Genomic DNA, 15197 nt, shown 5'->3' with positions numbered 1-15197 from the left:
AACACCAGCCAGGATACTGTTCAACAACACAATAGGATTGGTTGAGTCTAGGCAAACTTCATGGGGTTTTTATGATCTTGCCCCAAAAGTTCTATGTCTGAGTACAGAGAATAGGGGTAGGAATAATTTCCATTCCTCATAGGAATGGTGCCACAGGGAAACATGAGCTTGTGTGGCCAAATGTGTAAGTTGCTAAGTCATCCTGTATTCCAAATGGGAATTTGAAAAAGAAAAAGAAATGGGGCCTCAGGGAAGAAATGTAACATGAAGTGGATCAGAGTGTAAGGAAGCAGCAGAGAAAAAATAGGTTAAAAACTGGAAAAGTAGAGGTTTGTGCCTACTGCATAAGGCTGTGGGGGTGGTCACTGCATTGGGGAAAGGAGGAGGGAATGCTAACCATGCTGTTTCTATCTTGGTCTTCAGCCAAAGGGCAATGCAAGCCTCTAGATCTGAGCACAGTGGCAAAGTTAAAATCTGGATAAAGCTTGTGAATGCATTGTCTGTATTGAGGGGGATGGTGATTTATGGCCATGTTCCTCTTTATGTTGAGGAGAAAAGACTTCTTTCTGTTTGGTTTGACACAAGCAGTGACCTTCTACTGGGCTGCAGTAATCACAAGAGATGAAATAGCTGAGATACTTGAGAATAAAAACAAAATTTATCTGAGTTACACCAAGATCTATCTGTGAAGTGGCTCACTCTCTACCTTGACAAATCCATTACCCTGATCCCTCAGGAAGGAGCCCAGAGGTGCAGTCCAACCTTGAGTCCACTGCAGCAGGTAGAAAAAGACTACAGAAGTCCTTGCCCAGGTCTATAAATGCCAAGAGCCATGTCCCTCACCCAGCTCATTGCTGGATTGGGAGGGCAATGGGCTGAGGGATATGCAAGCTTTCCTTGCCTTGTAGAGTCTCTGCTGCCTCCCAGCCCTGAATTCATCTCATTTTAGCAGTGAAATTCTATCTTCTGCATGATTGCACCGGCAGGCTTTTGTCAGCGAATTTGGGGATGTTCAAACCTGCCTCAGGGATGAGAAGCCAAGAGATCTGACTCAAAGTGGCAGAAAGACTGCTGCTGAGAAGCCAAGTTTCTCTTTCCCGGGGTGCTGAGCGGGCAGTAACACTAATGCAGGGTGCCATCTGTTTTTTCTTTCTCTAAAAGGTCGTGTTTACCAAACATTGCAGAAGCAAGAGAGGTCTGGGGTTAAAATAAAAGTAATTAAACCCTGCAGAGGAGGACCTCCTGTGCCTTCAGTGTCCACTTGGTGCTCTTCACACCTCAGTGAAGCACAAGGGCCCTGTTCAAAACAGCCACAAGTAACCTTGTCTGCAGTGCCAGGCTGTGGGACTTGTGTCTAACCTGCAGAGACAGCACAGCAACCAGCCCGGGGTGCCAAGCCCCAAGGTGTGACAGGCAGCTCAGAAAGGGGCTCCACTTCCTAAGCTGAGCCTTGTGCTCTGCAGCTGGTGAAACATGGATGGGAAGAGGAAAGAGGGGTGTGCCAGAGAGGTGGCCCAAGGGCCATTCTGAGGTGTCATCCAGACACATGTAGGAACTACAAGAAAAAAACTCTGACAGCCACCCACACCACCCAGAACAACCAGCCATGCACCATGAACACCACTTCTCATAAAGTGAGAGCTGCCTTAGCTATTCCAAGCCACCCTCTGGAGAAACCTGTCTGTCCTCTTGGAAAAGCATTAGTCCTCTGGTAGATGAAATTTGTCTTGCAGACCCAGCCCCTCAGACTGGTGGCCAGCCCAGTCTGACCCCTGGACAATCATCTTTGCACCAGGATGGCATGGGGTGCTTCAGAAACAATTAGTTCCTGTAGTGCTACAGAACAATTAGTTCTGTAGCAAAAGGCACAACAACACAACACTGTGGGAATTACACAGCACGTGGGGATCAAGTTTAAAGACTCAATCTGAAATGAAGGCACTGACTTTAGCATGTTGGTCCCTGTGGGACAGGAGGGTCTTGCTAGTATTATTGCATTCTCTGTCTGCTTTATGTACATCTCACCAAAAAAACTTCAAGTGATGCTGAAAAGATGTTGCCTGGTTCAGTCTGTGCTAAGGGATGTTAAATTTAATTGATTTCCAATATATTTATTGTACCATACTGTCAAATCTATTTTACAGGTGTGTGTGTGCCAGACCTTTTATGAAATAAGTAATATATTCTGGGATGGGTAATGAGCTTGGCTAATTACCATTAATTCCTCCTGGGTAAAACTAGTGTGAGAAGATGGCTTGATGCCACTGCTTTGCAAGGTGTTATGTGAATGTAGACAAAATCAGAATCTTGTTCCTGTATTTGTCTTCCTTGGGGGAGACTGTCAGAGAAAACTGCAGCTTGGCTGGCAAGGGATGATTTGCCAAGATCAAGTTCCAAGTTCCCTGCCTTTCTGGCAGGGGAGATTTTTGCCTTCCATCGGTTTCAGCAGGCTCCCAGAGAACATTGCCTCCAAATTACCCTAAAACTTGAACTTGTAAGCAAATCAGAAGCAATTCTTTTGCACTCAGGCCCCCTGCATGTCAGAAATCTCTGAACCTTGAAAAGGTCCCATAATATATTACCAAGCCTGTCTCAGCCATTTTTTTTCCCCATTGAATTCTGATGAACCCATTCACCACATGTCATGGGTATCCTCAGGGAACACTGAAGTGAAATAAACTGAAAAGGCACTTTAGACCCTGCTAAGTCAGCAGTTGTTTTTGTTGTTGTTGGGGGTTTTTTGGTGTTTTTTTTTTTTTTCCTGATCAGGGAAGCTTAGGAAAGACAGAGGAAGTACGGGCTCTTGCAGACTTGGTGTCTGGACTCCATTTTACTGGCATTATAGTGAACTCTTTTTCTAATTCTCTATATGGTACTTTGTAGGGTTTTTTTTTATTCTGACATCTCTGAAGCTTTGAAGTCTCATGTAAGTCTGAGGCCATGAGAGGCAATGAATCAGACTATTATTCACTTACAGCAATTTAAGAGCAGTATGTGTACTATAACCAACCAGTCCTCATAAGGAGCACTGAGAAATGGATGCATAAAATTTGTGGTCTTTCACAACTAGTCCAGGCAATCTTTGACTCAGTTACAGGTCACAATCCTGCTCACAGACCTCAAATACTATGAAGAAGGCATTTGGTAAGTTATATATGGGAAACAGAAATATGGTCTTCTCCTGGAGTGACAGAGAGACACAAAAAAAAGCTAAGATCAGTCTCTGCAGTACTTTTGTAACACCTCACAGCCCTAGCTTCCTTCTGTATGATTAGCTAGACCTTTTTGCATAACCATTGTACCTGGCAACAAGAACATTCTCTTCTTCAGTGACTGGATTCTTAAACCTCCCACCAAATCCAGAGGAGCCACTGCTATTTGGTTTTACTCTGTTATTGCTCTTATTTATGTGCAATTTTTTTTTTTCTTCTTGGAAAAGGAGAGAAGGTGCAAAGAGATGAGTTTTGTGTGGTGACCACGTGGGAGCTTTGCAGCTCTGGAGTGATCAGTGAGAAAGCTCAGTTTTAATTTCTTACAGGACTAACATTATTGTCCTTGAGAAGAGTGGCTCTTCTGGTCCTTGAGCCCTGTTTAGTCACTCGGCCACCCTGCAAACACTTTTCTGAGAGCTCTGAAAATTCCTCTCAGAAAAGTGAACTGATTCTGGTATTTGACAGTGGTGCAATGGAATGGAATGTCTGGAGCATCCAACTGGTGTGTGTTCCTGCCTGCAGGTCTGCCTTGAAATGGCCTTGAGATGTTTGAGGGGAAGGGGCTGCACGTTGTTTCTCAAGCCATGAAGTATGGGAATGTCTAAGCCTGACAGTCAAGTTCCAATAGATAACCATGGTTCATCTCCACAGTTGTCAATTAGAGTTGCACTTCTCCTTTCCCAGCTGGAAACAGCTCCTTTCCCAGCTCCTTTCCCAGCTGGAAACATGTATTTCCAGCAGCAAAGAGGTGATGAGGAGTATGCAAAGAAGTGCAACATCCTGATGCTCTAGCAGGTGCAAAGGAGTCGTATCTCTCCCAGGACAGACAGTGACACAACAGCTCTATGCAGACATGTGGAGTTGATACAGCTAGAAATGGACATATGGCTTCTCTGGCTTGGTAATTTAGTGTCACTGATTTGGTCTTTATGCTTCTATAAGAGCAGGGAGGGAGAAAAAAGAGAGTAATAAAAAAACCTCACTATTATAACATTTCTCCCTCATCTTCTCCCTTCATCCCTCCCTTACTCTAATCCTTATATAAAATCTTCCTGGGAAACCTGCACATAAAAGCTAAGTATCAGAAGTCTGATTTACTTGTCCTAAATAAAAATATTATGGGTGCCAGCTGAATTGTCTCAGTGAGAGCTTTGTCACCATCCTGCCTTCTTGAAACAAGCACTGGGATTCAGCTCACAACCCTGATACCCCTGTTTTGAAATGCTAGACTGGAGACAGTACTTTATATAGTCCTAAATCAGATTGTCTGTAGTAACCATTTCTGTTAACAAAGCTGTCTGCAGCAGGCATATACAAGTCAACTGTGCAAATGAGCAGGACATGCCTGAAACATGAGAGATGGTTTTCACAGCAGATGGAATCTATTTGTAACAGTGACTAGGCTCGTTGTGGGTCATAAAAGTCATGTAGAAACATCTAGGAAGAAGAGAACAGCTAAATTTGTAGTTTTCCTTTTTACCTGATTGCAAGCAATTTACATTAATATTTCAACTTTGAATCAAACAGAATTCAAAGAAATGACAAACCTTCTCTACCTGATTGTATGACTGTAAAAGCTGTGAATAATGGTGGTATATAATACTTGAGGACAGCAAGTAAAGAACCCTTAGTACAGCTGAAAGTGCAGGGGTGATGCTGGGATTCAAACTAATCGACCTAGTTGGAGTTTGTCTGGGACTTTGGGATTCTCACCTTAGACTCTGCATGGGGCTTTTAATTGTTACAGGTGGTTAGACCAATTTTTTCATCCAAGAAACAGAACATGCAACAGCTCCATTCCCTTTCTTCATCCCACAGCCAGGGAGTCTGATTGCTTACTGGCCAAGGCAAAGCAAGTGAATCCCCCGAATTAGCTCAATAACATTTTTTTCCCCAGAGATCTTTCATATACTTTCTATCCTTCCCCTCCTTACTTTTCTTACTGTTTGGCTTTTTTGTTACTGTGACCATAATAGCTCTTGAGCCTTCTTTTGTTACAAAACCCTGTGTCCTACCAATGCAAATCAACTGTGTCACTCAGGACAGAGGAAAAATGTCAGGCTTGTTACGTTTTTATTTATTTCACTGTAGAAATGTATTTTATTTCTTTAGCAATGTATTTTATTTCTTATTTGTGGCTTCATCAGTCATTGCTTCTAGAAAACCAAGAATAGGCCTTCCCAAAACACTTCCTCAGAAACAGGTTGAAGATGAGAATAAACCTGGGAGAAATACAGGTTTGGTAAGTGGAACCATAGGGCTGTAATGGTAACATTCAGACTGCTAATCAAAACCAGTCTTTACCCCTTTTTTCCACTGCTTAAAAGTCACTGAAGTTTACTGCTGAAGCTGAAATTTCCCAAGTTTGTTCAAAGGTGAAATAAGTCTGCTTTTTTTTTGTTTGTTTGTTCCCAGAATTTTTTCACACTAAAAGAACTTTAAAATGGTTCAGCCATTTTTATGATTTTTTTTCCCCCACAACAGAACATGTAGAAACTATTCCCACTTCAGCAGGAGTGTTTGCTATCATGTCCTGGATAGCACCACAGCCAAACCAGCATGGGGTTAAAAATTTTATATTTAGCATAAAAACATCTAGCTGAAAAATGCCTTGGAGTGCTCTAATGGAATCTGAGTTTGACTTGACTGAATTTTGACCCTGAGGAAATTCCATGCATAAGCACAATCCATTCTGTAAGGCTGTGTCCACTGGGCTCAGAGTGTGCATGGAGGAGGAAGGCAAGGTTGATGTGTATGTGTGCTTAGCTGATGTCCTTATCCCAGCACAGAGTCCTTAGGGACCTCAGTAATGCCCTGGGGGAGCAGTGCTGAGGTGGATGATGCTTCTCACACATCTGAATAGTCCTTCCAGTCTTAGGGCCCTCCTGTGTCTTGAAGAATACCCTAAATGCCTAATGAGTTTAAAGGAGGCTTCTTGAGCAATTTGGGTTGGTCCAACACCCTGTGCCTCATTGACCAGGGTCAGAATTGGGTGTGGGGAGGGTACCTAGGGCCAGACAGAGCCCAGACATCAGTAGGTCTGTGGTGCTGTGGCAAGTCCAAGGTCAAGTTAAGGAGTCAGTCTTCAGGGTCCAGATCATGTTTATCCATGGCCATATAAAGGGGAAAGCCGTGGCAGGGCTGGAGACCAGCTCTCTTACAGTGTTGCTGGAACAGGGATTGATGGGTCCAGGCTGGGGAGAGAGCCTGGGGAACCTTAATGTCTGGAAATACCTAAGAGCTGCCTGGAAAAGGCCCAGATTATCTGCCTCTGAAAATGGCCCTTCTTTGAGCAGGGAGTTGGAGGAGACACCTCCAGCCTTCCCTCCCAGTCTAGGTTAGTCTGATTCTACAAAGCCTGCTGATTTTACTCTTATATTACCAGTGGATGCAGGATATCCTGTGAATGTTACTCAGTCAGGCTCTACACTGTGTGTGACAGATCAAGCAGAGATGCATCCACGAGAGGTGATGTCCTCCTTACAGAGCAGAGGGACCGAGTGCTGCAAACTCTTACACACAGTCCATGTTCCAGTGCTTAGAGGACCACCATGTCAGGGAATATTTGCTGGCATTTAGAGTCCATTCAGGCTCAAAGGGAAGTCAAGGGAAGGCGAGCTCTCCATCTGACTGCCTCAAGGCTGACCTGCCCTAAAGAAGGTCACACTGGGCACTGTGGCCTTGACTCAGCTGAGCAATTTGGAATGTGTGTCTTGCTGAATGAGAGCTTATGCATCTAGCTGAAATTGCTTTATAGGGCACAGTCCAGATCCCACTGAAATGCTCAGGAAGATTTGCCATGCACTTCAATGAAAATGTGATCAAATCTATGTCACCTGATTTTCCCTTAGGCTGAGGATAAAAACTGCTGCTCTGCTGGTTAAAATCAGAATGGACAATACAGGGGCTGCCAATAAAAATGTTACAGTGAGATGTGTAAGAGAAAAGTCCTTTAGTAAGATCTCCTGCAATGTGGATAGACATAGAAGAGAAAGAATTAAAAATAAAGAGTTAAAAATATCTTTAGATGTAGGAAAAATTGTAGCATCAGGAATAGAACAATGCAAACTTTGATAAGGTGTTCAACTTAAAAGAACAGTTTTATGCTTCATTTTAATGTATTTCCTGCCTGATGATTATGCAAAGATGTCATTTTAATACTCTTTGACAAAGTTGGTTATATAGCATTTATGTATGAGCATTTACGTAAGAGACTGATTTCTTCTGTGAATTTATTTTTTAAGTCTAACTGGTGACTATAAGCCTGTCTATAAAAGAAGAAACTTTCTAAATTTAAATCCTTCATCTTTCTTAATTCTGAAGTTGTGGTAGTGTCTGGCTCATCAGATTTGGAGCGCTCTTAGAAACTGTGGGAATGTTTCTAAATTTGATTGTTAATCTATTGAACAGAAAAGCTGCCATTGGAGAGAATAAACTTCCTTTTAAAGTACTAGTAAATGTGCAAAAGTGCTGAGAGGCTTAGGAGGGAAAGTCTATTTACAGCTAGAAGACTTGGACTCTTAAGGGCATACAGCACTTTTGAAAATGAGACTGAAATGCTTCTAAGTAATATGGGCACTACGTAAAATCATATCTAATTTCCTCTTTTTGCTCTGACATCAACACCAATCATAAAATGATTTATTATCTAGTTGATAGCAGAACTGGTTTTATGTGGAGCAAATCCAAGAGAAAGAGATATGTTTCAGAAGTGAATTAAATCATTTAATAGTGTTTAAGTATGGGAGGCAATACACATCCTTGGTTTCAGTGAAATTAAATGCATAGGTTCTGTAGTAATTATATCCAAACTGGATGTTGTTCTCAGCTGAATGCTCATCCCTTAGATACCAGTGGAACTGTGTCTGATGGACTTGGTGCAGTAGCAGCCAGAGTCCATGTAGGCTTGCACACTCTTGGAAATCATAAATTATTCCTCTGTAGCCACAAGAAGGAGGCTAAGGTAACAATGAACAAACACTCTCATCGTTCAAACAGAACTCCAGAACAACAAAATCTTGTTTGAAATTTGATTATTTTGGAATATACTTTGCAAGAGGGGTTAAGTACAGACTTCCTCATCACTTCAATGGATCAGACATGCTAATCCTATCCTGCCTGGAGCAAGATGTCCCATCTCTTAGGGTGCACTGTTGTCAGGCCCTGGTTTCACACAGCTGCAGCTGTGGCTGACAGGAGAAAAAGAGAATTTTCTCCACAAGATCTCAGTGGCACAGCAATTTGTGGGTGAGGAAGAGGCAGCTTCTTTCATGGTAGCTCTTTCATGTCTGCAGTTCTGCTGTGGCTATATTGGAGACACTCTTTAAAGGGTCAGGATCTCAGGGCTGGCCGGCTCTGTTTCTCTGGAAACAAGAGTTTCTCTGGAAACTCAGCAACATTCAGCCACCCCTGCCCCATTTCCCACATGCCCTTAGAAACCCCAAGGGGAAACTGGTTCCTTGGGATCCAGGCTCCATGCCAGATGGGACACAGGATGTGCAGAGATGCTGAGGAGTAGGTGGCAAGTGCACAGGGGTGATTGCCAGCTGCTCCAAAGGGCAGGAGAGGTGTCCACAGGCCATGACACCCTCCTTGGCTCTCCACCTCCTCCAACTGCAGAACCTGGAACAGAGGCAACCAGGCAGTTTGAGGAGTCACAGGATTGGTTCATACAGGGGAGCCTGCTCTTAGAGATGGAGGCATCAGAGCTTTGGCTGGATCAACCTCCAATCTTGATCCATCACTGGAGGAGACCCCTGACAGCCCAGGCTCTCTAGACATTTAAAACGCAGCTCAGGGACCGAGTATAGCAAACGGCAATAAACATGGTCATAAATCAAAAATAATATAAACAAATAAAAAAAGCGAAACGTTGCGTTTTGTTCACAGTGACGATCCCAGCGGTTCCACAAGCAAGAAAGCCGGGTGTGAAACGGAGGATCCGAAGGAGGCCGGCAGACAGAGTGGCCAGGAAGGCAGGTCCGACCCGCTAAGAGCCCAGCATGCGGAGCTCCAAGAAGAGCAGGCAGCGGGGTGTTCCCCTCTGGTGCAGAAGGCGAGCCTCCACCACACGGGCTCCCCAGTGAGAGTGCAGCGCAGCAAAGGGACGGCCTCGTGTTCCCATGCAGCTGCCTCCGATTATGAGCTCTCCCTTGACCTAAAGAATAAACAGGTACCAAGGCTTCCTCCTCAGGCTGTGGGAGAAGGGGATGGGGCGGGTGGGACTGTATTTGCACTGTGGTGGAATGACTTTCAGCAAATACATTAGCCTTTTGTTCACCTGGAGCTTTTGCCCTGCCTAGCCGGCCCTTTGGGTATGTGAGGCTGATGGAGGAAGTAGATTCCCCACCTGTGACTGAGTCACTCTTTCACCCAAACCTGCTGGCATCTGCTTCTTGTTGCCTGGATTCAGTGGTCCAAAATGGACCTAGGAACCCAGTCGTAAGTGTAGGCTTAGAGGTGGGCTGCAGGCAGCCAAGAGCAGCAGCATCCAAGGGTAGTGCTTTGCTCTCAAGTGTACAGTGTCAACAGGGCTCCCAGCAACTGGTTGTTCCAAATTACCTCCCTCATGGGTGAGTCTCCAAGAACCATCTTCCCATCTTGGATCATGGAGAGCAGGCCCCCAGCACACTTCTTCATTAGCATGAGCTTTTAAGAGGAAGTGGATTATTCAATGAGTGTCCTGCACAGCATCTACCACGATGTTTGTGCACTGCTGCCACCACTGCCCTCAGTCCAGAGGAGGATGCTAAAGAGATAGGCAAGTTTACTGGGCTAAGAGAAAATTATTCAGTCCTAGAAGTTGTGCTCTGTGCCTGAGGCTACAGCCTAGCTCCAGAGCACAAGAGTGCCTATCTCTAGCTGCGTGTCCTGATGCAGGAGACACTGGGACAGGGGCTAATGGCAGCTGGCCTCTTCCTTCACAGGTGGAATGTGTCCCCTCCCTCCTCGTCTCTGCAGGAGAGCTGTTGTGCAAAACAGAACCTAAAGCATAATTTGTGCCTTTTTCCTGGGAAGGCAGCTCAATCAGAGGCTGTAGGATATGCAGACCCTGCAGTCTGTGAGGTGAGGAGGACAAGTGATAGGGGGAGAGTTCAGTGAAAGCTGTGCTATTGCAGCTGAAGGGTCTCAGCTAATGAGGTTTCCACAGAAGAAGCTGCTGCTTCTGGGACATCTCTCTACCACTTCCCTCAAGGCACAGATGCTGTCCCTAAACATACATGTCAGATCAATGACCCAATAGATTTCTGAGCTAAAGAGACACCTTTGCTCTCTAGCTCTGTCTTTCTCAAAATACTGCATACTCAGACAGAATTCTTGCTTCACACAGGAAAAAAATTAGAGGGACTAATTAACTGACTTCACAAGCTAATGTGAATATCTTCAGGGTGAACCACATCTTGACTGCTATACATGTTCTGTCTCCTCAATATCCTACAGCTGCTCTGGTTTGTCCTGGGGAGTGTCTGTCCTGTGTTATTTTAGCTTTAAGGTCAGGTTGCCATATCATTGTTCTTGCAGCAGAGGCCAAATCTGCCCTGGATGCATGTGAACAAGAGAGACATGATCAGCTGATTGCTCATTAATGTCTGGTGCCTCACAGAACTGACCTTGCAGGGACAGAGCCTATCTCCTTGGTGAAACCACTTTTCTCACACCAAAGAGGTTTTACAATTTGTGTGCCTCTCCAGACTCATGGGCATCTTCATTGAATTGCCTTCAGCTCTGGAAGGGGGGATTTTCAGGCAGTGAAGAGCACTAATTCTTCCATTGTAGTATGTGTTTTTATAGATACTCCTCTCAAATTACTCATCAGGTAGTTTTCTTAAATGGGAATAACGGTGATAGGACCTGCACAGTGCTGTCCCAGTAGAACCCTACTTTTAGCAGAACTTGTAATACAGGAATAGAACTCACAGTAAGAGAAAAAGGTGCAAGGAGACATTTTTAGTTTCATTGTACAACAGAAGTCACATTTACCTTTTGAGAGAGGACTGAGTGCTAATAAGGAAGAAGGGTAAAGTGCAGCCTCCTCTGCAAGACTTGGACCAGTCATAGCCCCTCAGCATAATCCTAGAGAGTTGGTGAGTGGCTTCATGGCTCTCCTTGCTCCCTACCCCATGAAACAGAGAATTCTGACAGTGCACAGAGCAGAAGTACTCTGTGCTGGAAGGCTGGAACAGAGACTCAAGTACTAAAGTTCCCCTGTGCTTAAACTCTATTTTAATGTTGGAAAAATGCAAGGGACCACGGGAAAGAGGAGCATGCTTTCAGTCATACATACACTTGGGCTATGCTGAAGGGCAGCACATGTCCCATGGATGAAGGAAAACACTCCATTAACAAATATCCCTTATAGCAATGTCCTTCCATTGTGAGAGGCTAAAGGAAGGGAGAAGCATTAAGAATGAGTGACATGTATACTTTGTATGTATTTCTTTTTTTCTAATGTTTTAAAATGCATCATTGCCTTGAGTGACTCAGATTCTGTCCCTAAGCCTGATTCTTTTCCAGTTATAACATGGTGGCACATCACTATGTTCAGTGGCAACCTGGGTAGAAAACCAGTACTAATTGAGTATAAGATCAGGCTGTGGTCTCTCCTGACAGGTTTATAAATTTATGCCTGTGGGCACCAAAGCCAAGGGGTGTGCACCTCAAATGTTTGGCCATATCCAGGCCTGCAGTTGGCTTGCCTTTTGGCTTGCCTTGACCTTGCTAAATCTCCCTTCATATGCAATCCCTCATCGCAGTGGATATTTCACAGCCATTTCTAATTCAGCCACAATTGTTCAGAATGAGTGTTCATACTGAGGCCCAGAAATGTATTAAGCTAATTATTCTTTGAAATCCCCCCCTGATCCCCCTCCTGCTCTTCCCTTCCTTTGGCGCCGGCTGTCGGATCATTCCCCAGAGAAGAGTAGCTTTAAGTAGGCAATTACTTGTAATTCATGGGGTTTATTAGGAGCAAGAGAAGGCCAATCATGTCTGGCCTTTCTCAGCTCTCAAATGAGAACAGAAGGTTCCTCCAGCCATCCAGAGTTATATCTCCATTACCCGTGACTGCTGTGGTGCTAACAGACGCCCTTCCCTCCTCTGGAGGGGAAGAACACAGGCTACAGCTGTGTGAAATCCTTAATTCCTTTGGACTGTCAGTTAGCTCGATCTGACAGCAAATGAGTATGTCTCAGACATCCATTAGCTGCAAATGTCTGGGCAACAGCAAAGAAAAAGAGACAGAGACCCACTGCTACCAAACAAGGGTGGGGAGGGCTCTTTTCTCTATGGGCATGCTGCATATAGCTCTGCCAGTCTTCTCAAGCATCCCTTGGAACACTCCCTGTCCCTGTTATGCCTGCTGAAAGATACTGTAGGATTCTCCTTGCTTTGGACAGTGCCAATAGGCAGTGGATCACAGGCAGAACCCAGCCTTGCACCCCAGGTACGAACTAGAAAACAGACTACTTGAGGAGGAGTCCTGTCACTTCAGATCTAGGAGTTCTCTCACTTCTTATCTTGTTCTGCTCCTTAATGCCTAAGTCCTTTGGGAGGACTGAGATTATGGACTGCAAAAAGCTGGTGATGTTTTTTATCGAGGTACTGACAGCTTGCTCTGTTCCTTTGGACTTTTAGAAGGTTCTCTCCTCACTAGCTATTAAAGTCTGCCATTTTTGGCACTGTCCTTGCATGACATAAACTGGCCTTTTACTTCAGATCAGCAATGACATCTTGCCTTGGCCTCTAATAAGATCAGAGCATATGAATTTCATGTTTTCAGAATGGCTGTCACCTCCTTGGAAACCTCAGATAATTGTAAGGCTCTTGCTTCTGCTTTATTTTGCATTTTACTGTTATTCTGTCCCTCTCATTTGTTCCTCTTTCCCTCATAACACAATTAGCTCTACATTTGCATTAACCAGATCATTATTTTAAGTGCTCACAGTCAGTTGTCAGTAATAACTGTCTGGGTTGGGCCTTTGCAGGTTACTGGTTTAATTTACATTTATTTGCATGAGCCCTCATCCTGAAGGAATGGGCCAAGGGATAGTTCAGTCTCTTTCCAGGCAGGCCAACTTTAAAGACGTGTCAGGAGTGTTGGTTTTATGGCAGGATATAAGATGTCCTTGTTTATCCAAAAGGCCTGCTGCCAGGTCTTGTGGTAAATGACACTGTGCTCATGATTATTGGGGGGGGATGATTTTTAGCAACATTTATGCAGACCATTTCTGGGAGGGCAGCAGTGAAAGTATTAGGCAAATGTTCTTTAAATTAAGGGTAAACAGAGCTCTGAGCCAGCTACCTTTGCAACTGCAGTGGCCAACCCCATCACTAAGAAAATTGCTGGTATTTCTTAGTGCTGGGCTTTGAGGTTTGCCTTGGACAGACCATGAGCTCAAGGGCAAGGCAGACAGAAAACAGAAGCCTACCTGCTGTTTGAACACAAGGCAAAGGTTCCTGGTTCATGTCTAGAGAGGGAAATATGAAAGGATGTGCTCCCCATTCATGAATGTCAGCCTCCCAGCACTTGCTCCACAGCCAGGATACCAGTGCAGGCACAAAATGGCTGGGCTTAGGTTGTTCCTCTCTGTCTGTCATCTCCCAAGGTCACATTATCTTTCTCTACTTCCAGAGGAGTTAATATTGGAAAGATTCCAGAGGTCATTTACACTTCTCATAGCTGTCAGACCAGGTCTTTACGTGTACCTGCATCACTCACTGATGCTTTTCGCTGTAACTTACATCATGCTATGAAAAAGAAGAGGGAAGCAGGTGACATGACATGACTCTGTGAGCTGAGGCTCATGCCTCAGTCTCACTTGGACTGTGAAAGCAATTTGCACTTAAACTCAGATCTTGTGGAGCTCAGCTTTTCAAACTGTGAGTACTGGGCCAACAAGGCATGGTGAGGGACAAGTGGTATGTCTGGGGATGAGGATGCAGTCAGTAAAATCCATCCTTTGGTTCTGCTAATGAGCTCATATTCACCATGACTGATGCAGTGAATCCGCTGCTAATTCAGGACTGACTTCACCAGCACTCTCAGTCCTGCCTTTCATCTTTTTTTTGGTTTTTCTACATGTGTGCAGACACATATTAACGCAGTCTGCATCTGCACTCTGCCCTGTGAAGTGCCAATGATAGCTTATAGCCTAAACCTCAGTGAAGGTCATTTGAGTTCATTCTTCTTTTTTTTTAACCCCATCTTCCACCTTCATCTTCACACTGTCCCCCCTGTCCTCTGTCAGTCACTCATTGGAACCAAATCATCTGTCATTCTCCTGGAACTTGTTAGTGAAAACCCAGCTGCAGAGGAAGAGTGGGGAGATTACCAGGCAGTTTAAATTCTAGACTACAGGGACGACCATACATACCTGCTTTGCTGAAGCCAGTTGAGATGGTGTGTGTCGATGTACTTACATGTGTTTGTCATTACCAGCTCAGGTAAATCTTCCTTCTGCTTTTTTTATTATCTTGTCTCAACATTTAAAATTCAGACTTTTTTGCCTTTCAAAACGGAGAGTCTTTCTTTTTCTGGGTATTTTTCTTTTCATTGCTGGCTGACACTTGAAAAACTCAGCAAAAAGGAAGACACTTTGGGATTCAGAGTACATTTTAAAAGACACAACTCAGAACAAGCCCAGTCTCCACTAACTTACATGGAAGTTTATGTTTCTTGCTAACTGCTAGATCAAGCCAGCATTCTCTGCATTTAAAAATGAAATTTCCTTCCCTTTTTCTGAATGATTTCTCATTTTGCTGAGAGTATTTCCAAAGGTTGCTAAGGAGGGGAGAAGCAACACTCTGAGACAAGAGATAATGCTTGACATTACCAGAGCACCGCTGAGCAGGAAGACATATTGCTGGAACGTTGTATTTGCAGTGATGAACTTGCCCTAAAGGCCATCAGAAGTGAGTCTGCAAGGGAAGGGCACCTGCGGGCTCCAGCTTTTATGACTGGCACTCTAGGAAGAGGCAGGATCCTGC

The sequence above is a fragment of the Haemorhous mexicanus genome, chromosome 5, assembly GCF_027477595.1.
Source record: "Haemorhous mexicanus isolate bHaeMex1 chromosome 5, bHaeMex1.pri, whole genome shotgun sequence".
Taxonomy (NCBI): Eukaryota; Metazoa; Chordata; class Aves; order Passeriformes; family Fringillidae; genus Haemorhous; species Haemorhous mexicanus.
This window is presented reverse-complemented; position numbering follows the sequence as displayed.